General features: G+C 41.1%; 1 protein-coding gene across 2 annotated transcripts in view; it reads left to right on the forward strand.

Moving 5' to 3' along the window:
* The window catches only part of LOC111217752 (speckle-type POZ protein-like), a 90448-nt gene that overhangs the window by 935 nt on the left and 68084 nt on the right, over nucleotides 1-21429 (forward strand). Inside the window, exon 1 of one of the 2 annotated variants that reach the window (XM_022739735.1) lies at nucleotides 823-926. The exons of the other annotated variant lie outside the window; for it this stretch is intronic. The gene's annotated coding sequence lies outside the window, so the exon portion shown is untranslated. Of the gene's footprint in view, nucleotides 1-822; nucleotides 927-21429 lie in introns of those variants that run through there. 2 annotated transcript variants of the gene reach the window in all.

The following is a 21429-nucleotide window of genomic DNA, read 5'->3' on the forward strand; positions in this document are numbered from 1 at the left end:
GTTAAGAAATTTTCTTCCCTTTCCCCTGTCTTCAATGTAAAGAAAGAACATTCACACTCAACTGTAAATGTCTGGTTTTGTCCAGTCAACCGGTCCAAGCACCTAAATATATTTAATTTATGATGTTAAAGAGAGAAAAGCAGCAAATCATCACATAGAAGAAGCTGGAACCACAAAACAGGTGATGTTTTTGACTGATAAGGGACTTAAATGATCAAAAGTGTTCCAGACTTATTTTCTGCCTATCATCCAATTGATTAATTGAGTAATTGTTGCAGTTCTGTATAAGACATACTCACTCCAACCACAGCTGCAACAGGAGACATGGGAGGATGGGAGTACACAGTGCTGTTTGGGCGGGTAGATTAGGAAACAGACTGGTGGGTATGAACAATAGCAGACTGTGTCAGAAAATCCTCATGGGGAAAACACAGACTGGGATTTGGGTAGAGTATATGCACACTTTATTTCATAAAGTAGGGTGTGAGGAAGCATATGTTTTAAAAAGAGAAAAGCTAAAATTGGTTTGATTAGAAGACTTTGTTTTTTCAGATACCTAAAAATGGGCTAATTAGAATAAATGGAATAAGCCATAACATAAAATGCGTGGGTTAATCAAAGAGGTTGTTCAGTCAAACTGAAAAAGATCACTCTCTTATGGAGGATGCTGAAAATTTGAAAATACTCTTTGAAATGGACACTTGACATTTGAAGACGTCACCTTTGACTCGGGCAAATTGTAACAGGTATTTTCCACTATAGGGCGGCGCGGTGGTACAGTGGTTAGCACAGCTGTCGCCTCACAGCAAGAAGCTTCTGAGTTTGAACCTGCCGGCCTTTCTGTGTGGAGTTTGCATGTTCTCCTCATGCCTGCGTGGGTTTCCTCCGGGTACTGCGGCCTCCTCTCACAGTCCAAAGAGATGCAGGTTAGAGCTAAATTGTCTGTAGAAAGCTTGTTTGTCTCTATATGTCAGCCCTGAATGTACCCCACCCTCGCCCAGTGTCAGCTGGGATAGCTCCAACCTCCAGTGACCCTCAAATGATAAGTGGTATAGATGATGGATGGATGGATTTTCCACTATTTGGTTGACATTGTATTGACAAAACTTTTTATTGATTAATTCAGAAACTAATCTGAAAATGATCATTAATCATGAATAAAAATAATAATTTTTTGCAGCCCCAATTGAAAGCATTTAAAAAAAAATCTGAAAACAAATGAGTTGACAAAATATGAGGTCGTGAGATGTGAAATGTCTAAGCAAAGTATAGAATTAAAATGACCAGTTCACAAATGAGTCAACTGTAAATTGGTGGAATAAGCCACAGAATATATAACAGTGTTTCACAAAACAAATTAGCTGGTCACCTGAAAGGGCAAATAAAAACGATTCTCAAAGTAATGAGGAGGAAGTTGTTGGAATAGTAGAAATAATAATAGAGTGTTTACTTATTAATTTGTGTTTGTGGTTGTATAAGTCCTGCTCAAATACATGCCAAAAATTCAGTTGGTTTGTCCCACAGTGTTTTTCTACTCAGTTGTGCTGGAGTTGTATGCATGAGCAGGGAGGCATGTGGGAGTTCAGAAATGCACTGAATGGGAGTCTTGTTTGATTCAAAACAGTCTATGGTTGAAAATATTTGAATCTCAAAGATAACTTGTTGGCTGGCTTTACATTTTTCTCATTTTACTGTCAAACACATTCTTTACCTAGCTGCTGGTAAAGATGCATTCTTGACATACAAGTTTATGACTCATATTGGTCTGAAAGTTTTATTAAGTCACAGCCCCATCTGCAAAACAAAATGACTTTGTGCTGTTTCCAAGTAGGATTTGAGTTCATTATGCAAACTTTGTTCTGCTACAGCTGTCATCGCTAAGTCACAGTTTCCTACAGTTCAACAACAATTACCCTGAGTCCTGTGCAAAACAGGATGTGATATCACTATCTGCCGTAAATAATAAAGATCACAGACTGTAAATACTGCAAAATTTCAAACAGTACAAAATGGATGATGACCACTATGATAATAACAATAATAATAACAATAGAGACAACACTGTTTGTAATGGCTGAACCTCCAGGTCAAAGCTGAACAAACAAAATCTGACCACAATAATGAAATGGGTGCCCACCACCCTCAAGGCTAGGTGTAAGGGTCAGGTGTGCTGGAAGAGTTTGAGTTACTGTGGGAGGTTGTACAGTACTAGCTATGCACACCATTCAGTGACCCTTATATAAAGCTCTATAGATGCTACCGTTTAGCATGGCTCAGTGAGCACAGAGCAGAGCCATTGTTGATTTTATTAATTACACATGTGCTTTTTTTTTCCACTGTGAAAAAGGAACAAATACAAATCCAATCAAATGCATATAAAGGCTTGTGGCAGCCATATGCAAGTAACATGTACCACTTATTCCAACATTGTGATATTGATGATTAGTGGGAAATACTTTTTTCTGTATTTTTATATAATTTTGCTCTTCATAATTCAAAGTAACATTTAGCTGATTGTCGTTTCATTGTGCGAGCAGCCCTGCCAGCGTTTCTTCTTTCAGCATGCTTAGCTAAAGTCCAGTATTTTTTATCTGTGCAAGGAAATGTATTATTTTCCACTGTTTTTCAAAGGCCATTTCAAAGCCATAAAAAAAAAACTAATTTAGCTGCAGCATGTCAAGCATTGCATTTTTAATAATTGTTACTAGAATTTACAAATCCACTGTGTTTTACTCTAGGGGTATTAGGTTTACAAAGAACAAGTGACTTGGTTTTAAAGTAGTTCAAATCACCCCTGGTTTTTGGCGGACAACAAGCAATAAATCCTGTGTGCTCCATATAAAAACATCCAACGGACATCTCGCAGTGGAGAGTTGGTGGTAAAAACTGCATTGCAATCTCAAGCCCTAATTGGTTGAATTAATCAAAACAAAATTATGTTTTTTGGTGAGGAAAAACCTATTTAGGTGAAGAACCCACATAATTTCTATATGAGGAACAACGATACTCGTGCTGTTAACAAGATCAGTTTGGAGGGGACAGGCCAGATGCTCAGTCTCATATTGCTGAGCTGTATGCATCAAAAACGGTTATTAGACAGGTGGCCTTTCCTTAGACTTGCACCTGGCAGCTGGCAGACAGACACACTTTTTCTTTTGTTTATAGGAGTGTGTGTGTGTGTGTGTGTGTGTGTGTGTGTGTGTGTGTGTGTGTGTGTGTGTGTGTGTGTATGTGTGTGTGTGTGTATGTGTGTATGTGTGTGTGTGTGTGTGTGTGTGTGTGTGTGTGTGTGGGTGGAGTGGAATGAAACCACTTGTCTTGATTTAACAGTGCTTTCCTCGCCTGGCTGCTTGTATTCTTCTTAAACACTAGTCAAATTTAAACTCTTACACTGATGTGTGCCGAGCTCTCCCTCTAGTCAACTGTGTCCATTCAGCTCGCTGCTGTATATTAAACTATTCAACCACTCTGTCAGATGTTCTTTACACACAAGTGCCCAGCTGCCCAGAGCCCCCCCCCCCCTTCATACACTACAAGATGCAGCCATTTGGTTTATTTACGGGAGGTGCTTCTGTAACTGCTGGGAATAGGCCAAGAGCCAATCGAAACACACGGTGGAGGCCAAGCTAATACAATCTGACAGGAATGGAGTCATAGTGGCCACTCAGGCATCGTAAAGCTGTCGCTGTTTAAGCCCCTATATTTGTCGCTATTACCTGCTTGCTGCTCCTTTTACATGGGCAAAGAGTTGTGAGGAAAAGTGCAGCCAGACTCCTGTGTTTAACTAGGTGTTGTCAGTCATGAGTATGGGTATGTTGGTTTGTACTTTAAGAGTGAATATGGACAGAATGCAAGGATCAATAATATGGAGTATGGAGAATTTTAACAAACAAAATACTTCTGCACTGCACCATTTCTCAATTTGACTCTGCTCCACCCAGCTAGCTATGTGCTGTATCTGTTTACACTCATTTTCTTATTTCTCTCTGTGCTACTGGGAAATTTCTTTGTTGATGGTGCCACAGGGGGGAGATGTCAAGATATGTGAGTCTCTTCTGTGGTGTCAGAGTGGAAAATGCTACAGCAGTTAATATATCAAATGCAAGTTGGTGAGCTGAAAGTGTTTGGAAATGGTTCACTCGTCAGAAATCCATTGTAGAATCTCTAACTGAGTTTTTCCCCACTGATGAGCCTGATTAACCGTATATACGTAAATTCCCCCAAAACTTGGCTGGTTGTCACTGTGGCCAGTCTGTCTCCTGAGCTGTGTTGGTGGATTGATTCCAGAAAGTGTTGGCCGATGGCATCACAGCCTACAGCTTTGGCATTTCTGTCTCTGGCTTTGTGAGAGACTATTACAAGTTCACAAAACTGCACTGATGAATGTTGTTGAAAAAAAAACTGATATGTGATATTTGTTTTAAGCTGAATCCCACTTTCAGGGTCAAATCTCAAATTAGAGTAAATCATATTTGAACTACTTATTCGACTTACATCTCACTGTTAGCTTAATACTTACTTAACTGTTTTAAAACCATGAGTAGTTAAGCTCTTGATATGAGCACTATGCGACAGTATGTGATGTAAAATATAGTTTTAAATGTAGCTAATGTGGGCTAAATGGATTCTGAGTACAGAAAATGTGGAGAAAAAGGATCTGTGCTTTGTATTACATATTTTTCATCCTCAAACATTACTTCCAAGGATCTGCCTGTGTGCAGGCCTAGTAAAACATAATTGATATAGGCGGAGGCCTGCTCAAAAATGTTTCTGATTGGGCCTTTTATAGATGCAGCACAAGAAGAAGCTCATTTCTCACATTGCTGATCGCTTGTGAGGGAAGGCAACAAGTATTGAATTAGTTTGCATGAGAGGAGGGAAATTGAAATATGGATTGGGGTCGCAAATGCCTGCCAGTGCTATTGGCTGTTTCGGATATGGAGGATGAAATGTATTTTCTGTGTGTATGTGCGTGTCAGCGTGTGACTGATGCAGACAGTGCCGGCATCGAATGGTTTTCCAACGTTCCTGCACGGAGCTATTTTCCAATAACAAGTTGGGAGCAGGAGTGACACAGATGAAGTGAATGTTTTAAGAGGAAAAGTAATCTTAAAGACAAGCCAAGCCATTTCTCACTCTAGCACACAGTCTCATCCTCTGCTTCCCCTACATCACTGCTTCTGTCTTGGAGCCAGACACAAGCCAGTTCTCTTGCCATCTGCCATTTAGATGTATTTAAATCATGCATGCATGCTGAGTTTGGTCCTGTGATTTGAACTGGTCAGGTCCCTGGTCTCTGCCAGGCTGCTCAGCACAACTTGTGACCCAGGGAAGCCATCTGAATATGAATTAGTGACAACACAGTTGGTTAAAAGTGTCACTGCCCAAAAGTCAGATCCAGTTTTGCAGATATTATTTGGCATTTAAGCCTGGAAAACGGTGACCCATCCAAATGGTTTGATTACCAGATCCAGCTCTGTTGTGGCTGAAATATCATTTGATTTGGCATTTGAGAAGGATATAATTTTCACTTAAAATGAAAGCAGTAGGAATGTTCTGTCATCCCCAGGGTGTGTGTTGAGGACATTGATGAAAACTACAGTGTGCCATGAAGCCAGTAACTGGAATTTAGATGTTTAATGAGAAGAAAATAACAATAACACCCTAGATTTGTATCTAACAGAACTTAATTACTCACATATATGAATAGTGGTTGCATGCATGTTATAAATTTCAATTTGTGAAACATTTCCTTCAAAGTTTGTTTCATTTGCAGACAGTGTGGCTTCTTGAGTTAATCATGTACCATTCCAGTCATAATAATAATAATAATGATAATGATTTCCAATTGATAATAAACAATTATGAATAATACATGTTCCAACAGTTAATTGACTAGTTGATTGACAATAAATAACTGCAAAAAGTCAGATAATTGGTAAATTGCTCAGGTCAATTTTAAAGCAAAAATGCCAAAGGCTGTACCACTCATGGTCAAATCCTGATTTTACAACCACATCGTCATCTGACAAAATCCTCAAACATTAAAATGAAGACAGTGATTTTAGCTCTAATTACTGTAAAATGATCAATCAGAGAGAAAGTTATAAGAGACAAAATATCTTTCTTATTTTGTCTCTCACATAGACCACAGCCTAGCATCTGGCACCCCCAACAGTTTAGCCTTTATTTACCTCAACTCCAGAATCTAACCGACTTTTATTTAGGCAGGCTTGTATTAGAGGGAGCTCCCTCTGTTTGATATGTATAATTGGCCATAGCGATATTGTAGTACGTTAGTTTTTGTTTGCAGTTGTTCTAATTTGCCATGTTAAAGTTACTGCATTATGTTTTAATACAAACTCAACACTCAAATTAAAAGCCCTCTATCGCTTGAGTTGGCAGAATCCCTTTATTTCTTAACAGGGCTTTTGTTGCTGTGCCGTAATAAGCATATTGTGTGATTTCTAGTTGCTGGTGTTTCTGTTGTTTACATGCTATTCAGATCTGCTAGTTTCTTTAGTAGTTACCGATGTCTTACTTCTTTCTCTCTCTCACCCTCTCTCTTCCTGGTTTGTCTTATGTTTAAATATTCATCTGCCTCCTTTATGGACAATTGTACATGTAATGAAAGTAGTTTCTTTGCCATAATAGAGGTGAGGCTTAGTGTGTTGGAAGTGCTCCTCTGCTTCCCAGCAGTTCCCAAGCAGCCAGGAAACCAGAGCAGCTCGGTAGACTGCCTGTAATAAGAGGTGTAACCTTAAGCTCCCAGTTGACATCCGTACACGGTCCAGTCATGTACCAGGTTTATCTGTTTGAAAAAAAGTCTCTGAATCTAGAATCTACAATGCGTTCAGTTGGCAACGCTGCAGGCTGTAAACACCCCACTAATAGAACCTGTTTGCACCAGAAACTCCAAGGCACTCGGCTGATCAGTGGTGGGAATATGGTCAGTCAGCCAGTCAGTCAGGGACATTCGAGATTATAGGGCTGGTCCTGCTGTTTTGGTCCAGCCAAAACTTGTTAGTTGCAGCTCTAAATAATAATTACAAACTTTAAACTATTTAAGCCTTCAGTGCAAGAAATGCAGCGCTAACTGAAAACAGGTAAAAGGAAAGAATAGACAATGTTAAACAACAGTGAAAGTTTTGAAATGCATCTAAAAAGAGTAGTAAGTATAGCTCCTCTGTCAGTTTTGAATATTTGTCTGCTATATGAAGAATTACATTGAAGGCATTGCTGTAGCTTATTGTAGCCATGACAACAAAGATCGTTTGATGTTGAGGAAGTACTTATTTTAACTCAAATCTTGATCTTTTCCTAACCCTAAGTAGTTTTTGTGCCTAAACATAACCAAGCGATTAGCGTTATTATAGTAAGCACGGGAACTTTCGGTACACCGCTCTCGGTACAGTTGTATGTTTATTACGGTAACCATGACAACCGAAGTCCGGTACGCATGCCGCTGTTGGGGTGCTATTTCAGGAGACACTCCTATGGGTCGTACCAGAGGGTTGGAGGACTTGTTGCTCCTGCCACCAGTATGGGGCACTATATTAAGAAACGGTCCTCTGGGTCGTATTTGAGGGTAGGAACAAACAGCCGACATGCTTGTATGGATTGGAGGACTTGTTGAAATAAAGACATGGGAAGCCACTTGTAAGTGGTTTGATTGGTATCAATTTATGAAGTTTAAGGATAAGGACCACTCCACACCCTGAACAGAAACACTCCTGTTTCCCTTTAATGTAGAGTGGAAAAGAAGTTATGTGTCAAGGGTAGGGGACTGGCAACAGAGGGGACAGATGGAGGCGGAGGAAGAGTATGAATCGTGGCTGTGAAATCGATAGTTCATACTGTTCTGAAATTGAAGGGATTTTTTTGGTTAGAAACCATGTGTAGGAGCTGGAATATGAAAAAGCTTTGGTGGAGGCCCCTCATGTAAGCAGCAGTATTGATTTCCTGAGACCTGGTCCAATTATGGAACTGTGGGTTTTGCTAGTGCCCTTTAAAGGACCAGAATGACTCTGGTGGCATTGCCCAACTTTACCTCATCTCCTCCTCCCTGACTGGCCAACTGTTTCTGTCACCAAAGCCACACAGAAAAAGTCAAAGAAATAGAGTCTGCTGTTTCTACAGTTTCCAGAGTCTCTCTGAGGACACAGCTGCAGGATGGGAGATTTCCCCTGTTGGCAGTTCCTGTTAAGAGATTCACTGGCATTACAACATAAAGAGAAAATAATCCTCTCTCTATGTGTGGTAGTATCTGTCCGCATGTGCCTGTTGGCAAGTGGCTCAGAGAGAAACAGTCTGACTGAGTGGACTGACAGACTAAGTGTCTGTGTACTAGGCAGTCTGGCTTTGTACATTTGTACGTGCCGGTGTGTTTTGTTACTGAACAAAGGTGAGGGTTGCATGAATGTGTACAGCTCCAGCTTGTGTTGAGGTGTATTCACACATATCCCCTACAGTTCAACAGTTATTGTGAACAGCCAGACTTTAAGCAGAGAAATTGCAGCTGTTTTTAAGCTTTTATTGCTGGAGCTTTTGCAGGGTAAAATGGTCTATAATTCCCAGTCTGTGCTCCCGCTATGCTGTCCCTGCTGCTGACGCTGCTCTCATACTGCCCTTGTCTGGTTTCGTAAGGAAAAGCGACAGGAGGGTATCAGCTCCCGGAACAATATGGGAAATTTTCCCTCTTCACTCTTGAGACACAAAAAAAAGTTTACTGGCAATGAAAAGAAGGCTTTGCCTCTTACTCTGTTTCTCTTCCCCTTTGCTTCCTCTACAGTCACCATGTGTCCCATCTCTTCTTCGCCTTTCCGCTCCTCTCTCAACTCTCATTCTCTCTCCAAGTAACGGGAGTCTCATGCAATATGCTGTGTTTCCCCACTTGAGTGCTAATGAGGCAGATGAATATTCATGAAGAGGAGGCTGACATCGCTGTATGGCGATTGTGTAGAGGGTGTTTGTGTGCACAGGGACTGTGGTGGCCACATTTCTGAGGGATCTGTTTTGCAGTGAGGAGACATCAGGAGACTCTGGGCTCCTCCGCTAATGATGCAGATGTGCGTCCCTGAGTTTTGTTTTGTTGGTGATTGTGGATGACCCTTTCCCAAGGCCTCCCCTCTCTCCCTGGTGGCTGCTGGCAGTGCTTAAGTCTAGCCTCCAGCTTCTATGGAGGACAGCCAGGGAGCACAAGACTGAGAAGAGGAGCTGCAGCCTACACTCCTCTTCCTCCTCCTCCTCCTCCTCCCTGTGGTCTTGGCTCGTGACAAACAGATGCCATGGGCCACCTCTCTGGGGACCATCTCCATCCTCTTTATTATACCTCACTCTCCTTCTTGCTACCTTTCTTCATCTTTTCATTTTCTGTAGCTCCTGCATTCCTCTTTCTTTGAACATATTGTGCTGTGATGTCTGGAGCCGTCAGCACTACGTTGTGAAGGACATGTGAAAGCACACGGCTCATTTTAGAACGGAAAGGCTGCATGATGTGTGCTCATCGTGTCTCATGTGTTGCCATTTCCTCCTGTGCTCTCGATCCCCCTTCTCGCCACACTTTTTTTCGCTGTCAGCTTTGTTCTGCTCTTCAGATTCTCTTTCAGCAGTTCCTATAGTAATCTCTCACATTCTCTCTCCTCTCTTTCCTCTTTTGCTCAGCAGCCTCTCATTTGCATTTTCTCACTTACTCGTCATCATCCCAGTCTTCCTTTTTTCTCCCCACTGTCTTAAGCCTGCGGCTTTCGCTGCTCCTCTTCCCCCTTCTTATTTGCCTTTTTTCCCTCTCAACCTCTCCCTTTCCTCCCTTGCTCCTCTGTAACATATCCGACCCCCGTAGTCTACCTGAAGGAGCTCCTCTGGTTCTCTAAAATCTTTGATCTCCCACCAGCCATTTTCAACATGAGCCGATGTGTGTTTATGTCTTCGGCACAAGGTGGAAATGTGTATTTGTCTGTCTGTTTCATGCTGCTTGTGCTCGGCAACCTTTAATTTGGGAAAGGTGAGCCTGTTGGTGCTGCAGAGGAGGACACATAGTTCGACTTCCTCCTTTTATGTCTGCTATTCTGTGACATAATAGAGGCCTTCCTGCTCCTCGGTGCTCTCTGCCTCCCTGTGTTCATGAAATCGGTCGCACTGCCACTTAATATTGTCAGTTCCAGTCTAGCAGGCGTCCATGCTGATTCTCATGCACACACACATCCTTTCTGCAGTAGGGGAGAGGGTGGAGGCTGGCCAATTTATCAGCGCTCTGACTGTAAGGCTACAGGGAACCCTCCGTCTTCATCAGTTCACTCAGCAGATAGGCACACCCCAGTCACCGCTAGTAGACTTACCTCATGTGTCTCCATTACACGTTAATAACAAAGCTGTGCGGGTGACTACAATTGGCGCTCCATGTTATGCCATGTTAGGAAACAGGGATTTGCTGAAAGCACAGGTGAGACAGGTTAAAATGTATTTATTTCCTCTGAAAAATGAGAAGCACCTCAGATTTATTAGCGTAGACCTTTAAGTGTTCTCCCACAGAATGGCAATTTACAATAATAAACAGCTGGCCGATTATTGTAGGATAATGTTAGTCATTTCTTTAAAAGCTAATGAGAAGGGCATCAGCTGAATTGTAACTGCAGTATTTGCTGACTGCTATTGTAATGGAAATGTTTATGTAACATGTAAATGAGTGAATGCAGTACTGACAACATTAACTTGAATGTTTTTGTAGTAGTAGTAGTTTTTATTCATTCAAATCCTTAAATATGCCTGCCTACATTCTTATCAATTAATGTACTCACCAGTAGAAAAGAAATTATTCACATTTAACCCTCAGAAATATCTCTGTAAACCACTCTTTTAAAAACTTGAATGTTCTCTACAGTAGAAACTTACCTCCGTCCTTCCTGATAACTTTGGTATGCAGCCTCTCCTGCTGTTTCCCAAGGATGAGACAGCACCTGATGCTGCCTAGCTGTTACTTTGTATGGAGTTTTTTTTTCTTTTTTGGCAGGGCATGGTCAGAAGAGAGCGCTCTAGTGTGAAAATATCACCCCCTCTGTTTCTGTACAGCAGCGGTCCCTTTGCAAAGGTTTTGATAAACTTCAAAGACAACTTGTTTCAGATTTCCGCTACACTATACTCCATTTGTCTGTGAATGTTCTCATTCGTCCAGGTCATAGTTATCTCTCTCTCAAATTAAATCGAAGGCAACTGGACTTGTATTTGTCTGTGGAAGACGTTTCGCCTCTTATCCAAGCGGCTTCATCAGTTCATCATGTATTGGTCTCTCTAGTCCGCACTAGTCTGACGGACTAGTGCGGACTAGAGAGACCACAGACAAATACAAGTCCAGTTGCCTTCGATTTAATTTGAGAGAGAGATATACTCCATTTGATTATTTCAAGGATGACGCAGATAAACAGATAATAACAAATAGATTAACTTCTGAACATGTTGTACAGGCTGCAACATTTTCACTAAAATATGTGTATACTGTATATAACAATGTGCAAAAGTTTCAGGCACTAAAAGTAAAGTGGGGATTTAAAAAAAAAAATAGCAGGAAAAGATTTTATTTCATTTATTTATCATTTACTTCATGCAAAGTTAAAGTTAAAAGAGTTAAAATGAAAAAACCTGAATCAAATCAATATTTGGTTTGACCACTCATTGCCTTAAAACAGCACCAGTTTTCTGGTGCACAGGTACACTTGTGCACATTTTTTCAATGTGCTTTGCAGGTAAGTTGTTCCAAGAAATCTTGTGAATCTTGGCTGTCTCCTTTGCTTCTGTTTTTTCATCTAATGATGTTATTCATTGCCATTTGCTAGTTCACCATGATTATTTTCATTATCAATCAATCTGCATACGAGAAAACAGTAATTTCCCCCAAGGAGACGCTTTCAGTTGTCTTGTTTTGTCAACAGCCCAAAACCCAAAGATATTCAATATTCAGTGATATAAACAGAGAAAACCAGCAAATCTGAACATTTAAGAAGATGCGACTAGGTAATCTTTGACAATATTGCTTGATAAATGACTTAGTCAATTGTTCATCTTGTAAATAATAATAATCATTTCAGCTTTATTTCAGTGCATCACTGAGTCCAGTCTTTGCATCTGAAAACTGCATTCGCCAAATTAAACAAAGGCTGGAGCATCTCAGAACCCAGTATAAGGTATAAATGAATTTTGAATTAAATCACATACTGGTAGAATTCATGCTAAATTATTATTATTGTATTGGACAAGGTTATGGCCCAGGTTATACAGAATATGCGAATGCATATGCGAATATTCGCAGACATGTCATAATTACATGTCTCACGTTGTCCTATTCTTACCTCAGACTGCATTTTGTTGCTCTCCTTGACTTGACCTTGTCTCCATGCTGTGTTCTGTCCTTGCACTCTGTTTCCTCCGCCTCATGTCTTTCCATGTAGTAACAAAAAAACTCAAGCTCCTCTTGGCCAAGCTTTGAAATGAGCATCATATTGGTGAGGTTTGTGTTACTCTGTGAAGTTATGAATGACTTCAAGTTGACGTTTTGTAACATCAGCTGGTAAAAGGAACAGCGATGTACTTTTTACAAATCAAGCAGCTCATTTCACTGTTGTTAAGTTTGAGCCATGGATATGTTTTGAGTTAGCCTGAAGGTTGTCTTTGGACTGCTGCCTCACCTTTGTAACGTTACCTTTACATGTCTGAGGATCCTGAGGATTAACGTTATTAACGCTGACATCAGCGGCATGGCTGTTTGCAATGGTCCTTTCAGGTTCTATTTTTTTCTAACCAGATTCCATTATAGAGGATGTAGATTTAAGTTTGAGCCATCGGTCCATCTTCAAATTCAACAGCAGAGGGGGTTTGTAGCCTTGCAGAGAGAAGGAGAGACAGCTCGCCGAGTGTGTTGATGAGGGTGGAAGTCTGTCCGTCTGATGTAGCTCTTCCGGTGTGTCGTCCCGCATTCTGCACCGGTGCAAAGGTTGGCTGAACATTCTTAGACTTTGATGTAAATGTGTTTGTGATTTCCCCCATTATAAGTGTTAGATTTGCTGGAACTGATGAAATTATGCAGAATACCAGTATTCGTGCACTGAAATTCAAGCCCTGCTGTTTCTGTCCCATCGGATGTCTCAGGGCTATCCTGCAACAGTGAAGGACGTCTGTCTTCTTTTTCTATCTTTACGTCTTCACACTCCGTCTCTCTGCTGTCCTTGGCCCCGTGTGCCCCCTCGCTTTTCTTGGTCCTCTGCTGATCAAAGCCCCTTAGAGGATGCTGAATGGGTCTGGGGCTGATAGTGATTTGATGATATGTGTACGTCTTCAGAATCTTCTCTTCATGTGTGATTAGATGGCGTGTGACAGGCAGTGTCGGCCCCATCAGCTCCCATTAAACCTCAGCGCCGTGCTGCCACCACCACTGTCGTTTTCATCCTTTAATGTAACACCTTCCTCACCAGCCGAATCAATTATCAGTGATTATGTTAGTGTCAAAGTCTTTAGGGGCGGTCTGAGCCCCATTGCTGCCTCCTCCTCCACCTCCTCCTCTTTGTCATTTTGTCACCCAGAGGCCCAACAGAAGCCACACTGCACTGATCTCCAGCCAGACAGCTTTATGGACAGCTCTAAGTTTAACCTTCCTCCTCAACAGAGCTGTGACAATGCAAGGAGAGCTTATTATGCCTGACAAAACTCCCCCATGAAGGTTCTCCTCAGTGAGAAAGCTGCATAGCGATTAGCCCTATCATGTTCAATTGTGGAAGTAGCTGTCAGAGCTGGCTTGGTGGTCTTGTTGTGTCCTTGGATTAAACACGATGCACATTGCTTGAGAAGACTATGTTGTATAAGTAATAGGAGATCACAGAGCCTTTGCTCCACCATACTTGTGTTAGCTGCTAATAGGAGAATTTTCTATGCAAAATCTCTCCTCCACACTCTCCCATGTATCCCATCTCTTTCTCTCACGGGCTTTCCTCAGAATTACACACTTGGCCTTGGATTTGCTGGTGATACATGGTGTGTGTGTGTGTGTGTGTGTGTGTGTGTGTGTGTGTGTGTGTGTGTGTGTGTGTGTGTGTGTGTGTGTATGTGTGTATGTGTGTATGTGTGTGTGTGTGTGTGTGGATTATTGCCACTGTAACACACAAGGCAGTGAGGCGGCTCGTTAAAAACCCCTCTCGGCCGCACGGTCACAGCTGTGGCTTTTCCACCTTTGTGAGTGTCAATGCTTCGTCACACTCGTGCTCACACACTTTTAGTGTGAAAGTTTTTAAATATCATGAAACTGTAAATTTAGGATAACACTTTCACACACATTCACATATGCACTATACCAACTGTTTGCTTAGGTTGTCTTTTTTCAAGTAAATAAACATCAGCTGCTCCATCATGTTCCCCATCTCCTTTACATTCATGCACATACATGTTCGTCCTGAAACAGTCAGTAAAGTTGGGATCTATTCTGGATCCAGTTCCCATTTAGCAAAACACCCAGATTGACTAAGCTCTGATGCTAACATCAGTCTCTCAGTAAACCCCTGTCTCTTTTCACCCTTTTTAAGCTTCTCATTTTTAGCCAGAGCTGACAGACGCTTAGCTGTTAAAATGTCAAACATGCAGATTATATCAAATGTAGCTTTTTAACATTAATGCTGTAACTAGGTTCCTGATCAAGTGTTTTTGGCCCTGATCACGATCCGAGTCCTTTAATATTGGGTATCTCCTGTTACCGAGGCTGAGCCAATACTTATGTCTATGCAGTTTGGCATGTTGAAATAACTGGTGTAGCCAATTCAATTTGGCACACTTTATTTCTCACGAGCTTCTTTATCCAAATATTGTAGGTTCTGGTTCAAAGCTATTCATTTTCATATTTACTCTCAGTCATATTACCCTGTTCATACATTGAGTAACACAAAAAAAACATTCCACCTGAAAAGTTGTCGTTAGCTGCCGTTAGCCTCTGAGCAGCACAGTGAATTAAATGATTTTTTTCTACCTAGCAATGGTTAACTAGTAAAGGTAAAAGGCAGCAAAACATCCTTTCGTTCATCATTCACTCTTCTGACACTTTCGTTATTTGTGATGCCTTTGCAAAATCACATGACAAAGTCACTCTATTAAACTTGGACTGCTGCATCCACAGTGACTGCTGGAAATGAATGCTTGCTGGTAACATTGTTGACATGATGAAACTGTTCCTGAAGTCCGTCCAACATTTGGTCGTGTAATCAGTTATAGTTGACTAATGTGTGTAAACTTGCCAATGCAGGAACAGTAGTTAAATAACCTATGAAACGAACCACAAGTGATGGGTGCATTGCCATACTTCACCACACCTCACCAACAACAACAGTGTTTCTGTAAGAGCAGAAACACTGGACTGCAAACACAATGATAACAATACAAAAATGAAGTAGCAACATTATTGATAGTCGATTAATCCATAAAGTTTTTTATCAAGCAAAACATTTTTGGTCACCTTAGACTTTGTGAGCTGGTGGGAACTTTTTCAATATATATATATATTTTTTTTTTTGATATTTTACAGATCAAGATGATCAATGATAGAAAGATAGAATAAATCAATCAATAGATTAATAAAAATAATAGATTTGTTGATTATAAAAAAATATATAATAATGACTGATGACTGATTACAATCCTCCACCAAAGCCAGCTGCTTACAGGAGATGTGAGCTCAAGTGTAGCCCATCTTTCCATCAGCAGAACTTTGTGTGGAAAAATAAATCAAGGGTCAGGTTTGAAGTTGCCAGTTAGGATTAGTCATTTTAAATTCAGCTGCTGTGCTTCTTTACTTGACAAGCCTCCACTGTTGACAGGGGTGGAAGTTTGTTTTAGGCTTTTAAGATCTATTGCGTCCGTCTGCTATCTAAGATTGTTTCTTTGACTTGCTCTCCACCCTCCCTCCCTCTCCGTCTGCCCATCCTCTCCTCCTATATGTTATCCGTGTTGAGTGGAGGTAAGGAGAGATAGTAATCTGCTGTAGCCTTGGCACTCTCTCGCACTCTGGTCTCATTGAAGAAGATTGATGGCCCTCTTTCTGCAATGGCTGTTGTTTTGGATGGAGAGGGGAAAAGATGGAGGCAGAGAAGTGGATTTAGAATGAAAAACTGAGTGAGGGTGGGCAGGCGGTAGTGGGGGGAAAAGAGAAATGAATGTTAGCTGTAAAAGATGGAGAAATAGAAGAGGAAATGTCACAGTGAAGGGGCTTGAGAAGTCATTATTAAATTTGGTCTGTATTTTATTGAGTGAGAGTATGTGTTCACCTGTGATTGGTTTCAGATTCACACATCATTCTGTTTTCTGATGCGCATGTGCGTTATGGAATTGGCTGCACTTAGTTTGCATGTCAGCAGGATTATATTTAAATGTCAGCTTTCCTCTCAGGATGCAAATGAGGCAGGAAAGTGTTGTGATGGAATGATTTTGGTACATGTGTCTCTTGTTTCTGTTGCATTACGATGCTGTCGAGCCTACGAGCCTTTAAGCCTTTAAGGTATCTGGTATTCACTGTTAGCAGTCAGTGCTGAATTGCTTGGGGGAATTAGCAGCCCTTCATCCCTCGTCATGATTGGGCTATTGCTCTGTGCCCGTGTGTGGGCAGCACTGGGTTGATTGGCTGTGATGACAGTTATGCTCTTAATTGTGTCAGTTATTCTTCCTCTGTGGCTCTTTTTGAACGTAGTCAAGCGCTTGATGTAACCCCCTGGCGTTTTGTTCCTTTCTACATATTGGTCTTTTTAAGTCTGTGCAGGTTTTAGGAGTGGCGAGACAGAGAGGAACGAGCCTGTCTTCTTCCACCTTAATTCTCTCCTCTTTCAAGGGGAGAATGGGGACTGACAGTTTTTTTTTATTTTTGGGCTATCCCCATCTCATTGTGTTCCTCTCTGCCTTGCCCTCTACTTAATTTGTCTCATTTTCTTGTTCCTCTGTTTCTTGACTCTTGTTTGAGCTGCTGTTCCACTTCTTTCTTCCTCTGTCTTTCTCGCTCTATTTCATCAGCCCGTTGTACATTGACCTATCCTTCATCCAGCCTCTCCCCCCTCTGTGTCTTGTCAGCTCTTCATTTTTCTGCATTCTATTTTCCCTGCTCTTGTATTTTTAGTTTCCCACCTTCCTGTCTGGCAGCAGTATCCTTCTTTTGCTTTTTTAACCAACAAACCACCCGGTGTCACGATGCTCAGACATCGCTGGGGTCGACCCATCAGGCGTCGGTGGCATCACTGGTTGGATTGTCTATTGTCATCTGTCCCCGTCTTAACTGACCACTTGAGACTGGCGGAGTCACACGAGGGCAAAATGACTCGGGACGGAGATGACAGGAAGGGCATGAAGGTCGGGTCCCATCCTGCTTATTCAAACTGTTGATGGGCTTGTTACAAACTCCAGGTCATACCTCATTTCCTGTGGTCAAAACGCAGTACCATACCTCTGAGCAGCGTGAATATTGGACACAGAAAGTATAGACTGCAAAACAACAACCATGTTTAGTAGAGTAGTGCTGTGCTGATCATTCTATCATGATAACATTAGAGCAGAAAGAAGCGATTATTCTGCAATAACAGGCCACATGGAGGCAGTGGAAACAAGTGGTGAGCACAGCATGAACAACTTAATATCACCTGTTATGTTGTCATGGCAAACTTATCAGCCAATAGTTGCCTATTTACATATCTCCTGGTGGCTGCAAGTCCAATATTCAATTTTCTTTTAGCCCTGGTTTGGTCCCCACCAACCTCTGAAGGAAATATCTGGCTCTTTAGCTGCTAAATGCTCCACTGTGTTCACGTGTTAGCAGCTTAGCAGTTTGGTGCTAAAAATGTCACGTACAGTGGGTTTCTAGAATGAGAGTAGTTTTGAAAACAGCTGGTCTAAAACAACACTATGAGAGTGGTGATCATGAACTTGAGAGAGAACTTGTTCTAAAAGATCTGATTCATCACAATTGTGGATCTCTGACTTTGGCTGCAGGTAATGATTATTTTCATTAATTATACTTTTTTGATAGGTAAATTAACCATTTAGTGTATAAAATGTAAAAGAAAGATAAAAGTGAGAAATTACTACTGCAAGTAATCAGTCTTTTTGAAGGTGACGTCTTCAAAAAGCTTTTTTGTTTTGTTCATTTCAAAACCAGAGGTAATCAGTTGACAATAATATAAAAGAGAGAAAAGCAGTAAATACTCACTTTTGAGAAGTCGGACCCAGTTTGAGCTCCTGCTTCATAAACACATGAAGCAATTAATTATTGAAACAATTGAGGATTAATAAAAAATAATTAATACTATAGTTGTTTCAGCACTAGCTTCACCACTGACACTGACTTTTCTTATTTCAGGAGCTATAAACTGAAGCTTGCTTGACAGCTATTAATGTCGAGCAGTGATGAGGTTTCTCTGCCAAAGCTGTGAAGTTTTCTGAAAAAAACCAATATCCTCTGTAACCATGGTGTAATGAGCTACAGTCTGCGTTCTGTAATCTGTAATGATGAAAACTAGAAGTGATGTGAAGACCAAGAGAAACAGGGATCACTGAAGTTACCTAGTCTCAACTTTGACTTTTAAATTGCACAAACGGAAAGCAACAAAAATGTTAATTTGACTTACTGAGGAGTTGTTAGGTGGGATGGTCAGGCCACACTCGTCAAACTGGGTCGGTATTTAATAGATTGTTGAAATGAGGCCTGTCTGGGTTGCGTCTATTTTCTCGTCAGGTTTGGAGTGCATGTCCGCTTTGAGACAGAGCGCATGATCACATATTCATTTCAGGTGAGCTATTGATCAAACGGTGCTGGGCCCATACACACATCACAGAGTCAGGCTAGCTTTTTGACATTTCTTTCAGGGCTCAACTGCTGCATTTTGCATCTGATTGACATTTCCTTGGTATGTATGTGTAAACATGCGGGTCTTAAGATATTTCATTCATTCATGTAGATCATCTCTTCTCTCTCTGAGGTAAAAGCCCACAGGCAGTTTGCATACTGGTCGTGAATACAAAGATCCTCAGTGTAAAACATGGCCTATTCTTTGCACAGTATATCTGGGCCAAATGTAAGTCAGCCTTTAGTGTTAAGAGTCAAAATTTATTTCACTTCTGAGGAAACTTGGGACTCACATTTCTGTAGCTATCGCCATAGTTTCAGGTCATTCGTGGCTGTTTTAAAACTTATAAAGCTTTGTACTTTATGAACTGGGTATAAAAGAAAATTGACTGGAATCAATCATCTTTTTTTTTTGTTTAAATGTCTTAAATGTCAGGCATCTTTATGGATTGGCTGTGGTATGAGCCCAAAGAGCATCAGTGTGGTTGTTTAGCTTTAGACATTTTGTTACCATCCACAAACCTTTCTAGAATAACGCTTGGCCAAACACAACCAGCCGGCTCTGTGAAATCTCTCTGCTCGCCTGTGGTTGGCAAGCCTGTGGAGTATGAGTAAGTGTATTCGGTCATGTTTATTTAGATAGAGGTGGTATTTGAAAGGGAATTAGAGTTGGAGGATTTTAATGAGACAGCCAGAGCAAACCTCTATGCCGGAGTTGAGTGCCACCGTGGGTCTATTCTGTCAGATGGTTGTACTGTTATTGGGGTCTCTGTGGGCCCTTTATATATCACATTAACATGCAATGCATACATCAAAATTATATCCACAAAGATTTTTATCTATATTTATGGGTCAGAGTATACTCAAGAAGTATTAAGAAAGCAATAAACCTTGAATGTGTGTATAAATTTGCCTTAAAATATAATCAGATCAGTTACAGTTATGAACAAACTGTACAGACAAATCTGTTTTAACTAATAACATTGTTCTTGTCCATATTAAATGAACCATTCAAACATTCACAGGGTAGGCTTGAAAAAGTAAGTGAGCCCCTCAGCTAATGACATCAACAAAAGCTCAATGGAGTCAGGAGATAGAAAACTTGGAGTCCAACCAATGAAACCAGATTGGAGTGTGGGTGAGAGATACTTTGACTTAATCAAAAACACTCAAACATTTTGAGTTTCCTCTTATTCACAAGTAGTGTCTGCTGATGTGAGCCAGGCCTCACAATAAATCTCAGATCACTTATGATCAAGAATTGTTAATTACAAAGTTACTCACAGAGTTTAGATACTCATCAGTCCACAGTCAGACAAACTATAAATGGAATGATTTAGTTCTGTGGCTACTCTCCACAGAAGTGGGCGTCCAGTTAAGATAACTGCAAAGGCACGATACAGATGTTTAGTGAGGTAAAAATGAACCTCAGAGTAACAGCTAAAGCCTTAAAGGAATCATTGCAGCTGCTTAACATCTCTGTCTGTCGTACACAAATCTTGGTTGCGTGGTTCCGTGGTTGCGCGGTTGCGTGGTTGCGAGGAGCACAGAGGAAGCTGCTGCCCTCCAAATAAAAACATCACTGCACCCGATGTTTGCCAAAGAGCAGCTTGACACTCCACAACACTACTGGGAAAATGTTTTGTGGACTGATGAAACTAAGGTTGAATTGTTTGTGCATGCTGCAGTATGTGTGCTGTAAAAAGGGCACTCCATACCGACATGAAGACATCATCCCAAAGGAGATTTACGGTGGAGGAGCATCATGATTTGGAGCTTTGCTGCCTTTGGACCTGGACAGCTCAATATCATCGAGGGCAAAATGAATTCCCAAGTTTATCAACGTATCTTACAGGATAATGTCAGGGTGGTTGTCCACCTGCTGAGGCAGGACAATGACCCTAAACATCAAAGTAAATCTTCTACAGAATGACTTCAAGCATAGAAAATCCACCTGTTGGAGCAGCCCAGTCAGAGCCCAGACCATAATCCAGTAGAGATGCTGTGGAATGACCTGAAGAGAGCTGCTCGCACCAGACATCCTGAGAATATGTCTGAGCTGAAGCAACTCTGTAGGAAGAATGGTCTACAATTCCTCAAACTCAATGGTTCACTTACTTTTTCCACCAGAACTGTGAATGTTTAACGCCTGTATTCAATAAAGACACAAGACATTATAATTGTGTGTTATTAGCTTATTGTGTTAGTCTTTACTTGTGACGTAGATAAAGATCAGATCACATTTTATCACCAGTTAACGGAAAAAATCATTTAATTCCACAGGGTTCACATACTTTTCTTGCAACTGTACAGTTTGTATTTGGATTAGTGTTTTAATGCTGGGTGTAATTACGTAAGGAGGGCCGCTGTCCCACTTTGTTCCGCCTCGCTGTGTAAACCTCACTACAGTCTTTGTAAAACGTGTGTCTTTGTAATATCTTGTCACGCAGACACACACGCAAGCTCACACACACTCTATCTCAAAAAAATATTCTGCATTCAAGTCTCCTACCTAACAGATGCGCACACAAACAGTCAACTTGACAAGGAGTCTCTTGCAAGAATATGATAAGGCACTGGCT

The sequence above is a fragment of the Seriola dumerili genome, unplaced genomic scaffold (genome assembly GCF_002260705.1).
Source record: "Seriola dumerili isolate Sdu_G_001 unplaced genomic scaffold, Sdu_1.0 BDQW01000044.1, whole genome shotgun sequence".
NCBI classification, from domain to species: domain Eukaryota; kingdom Metazoa; phylum Chordata; class Actinopteri; order Carangiformes; family Carangidae; genus Seriola; species Seriola dumerili.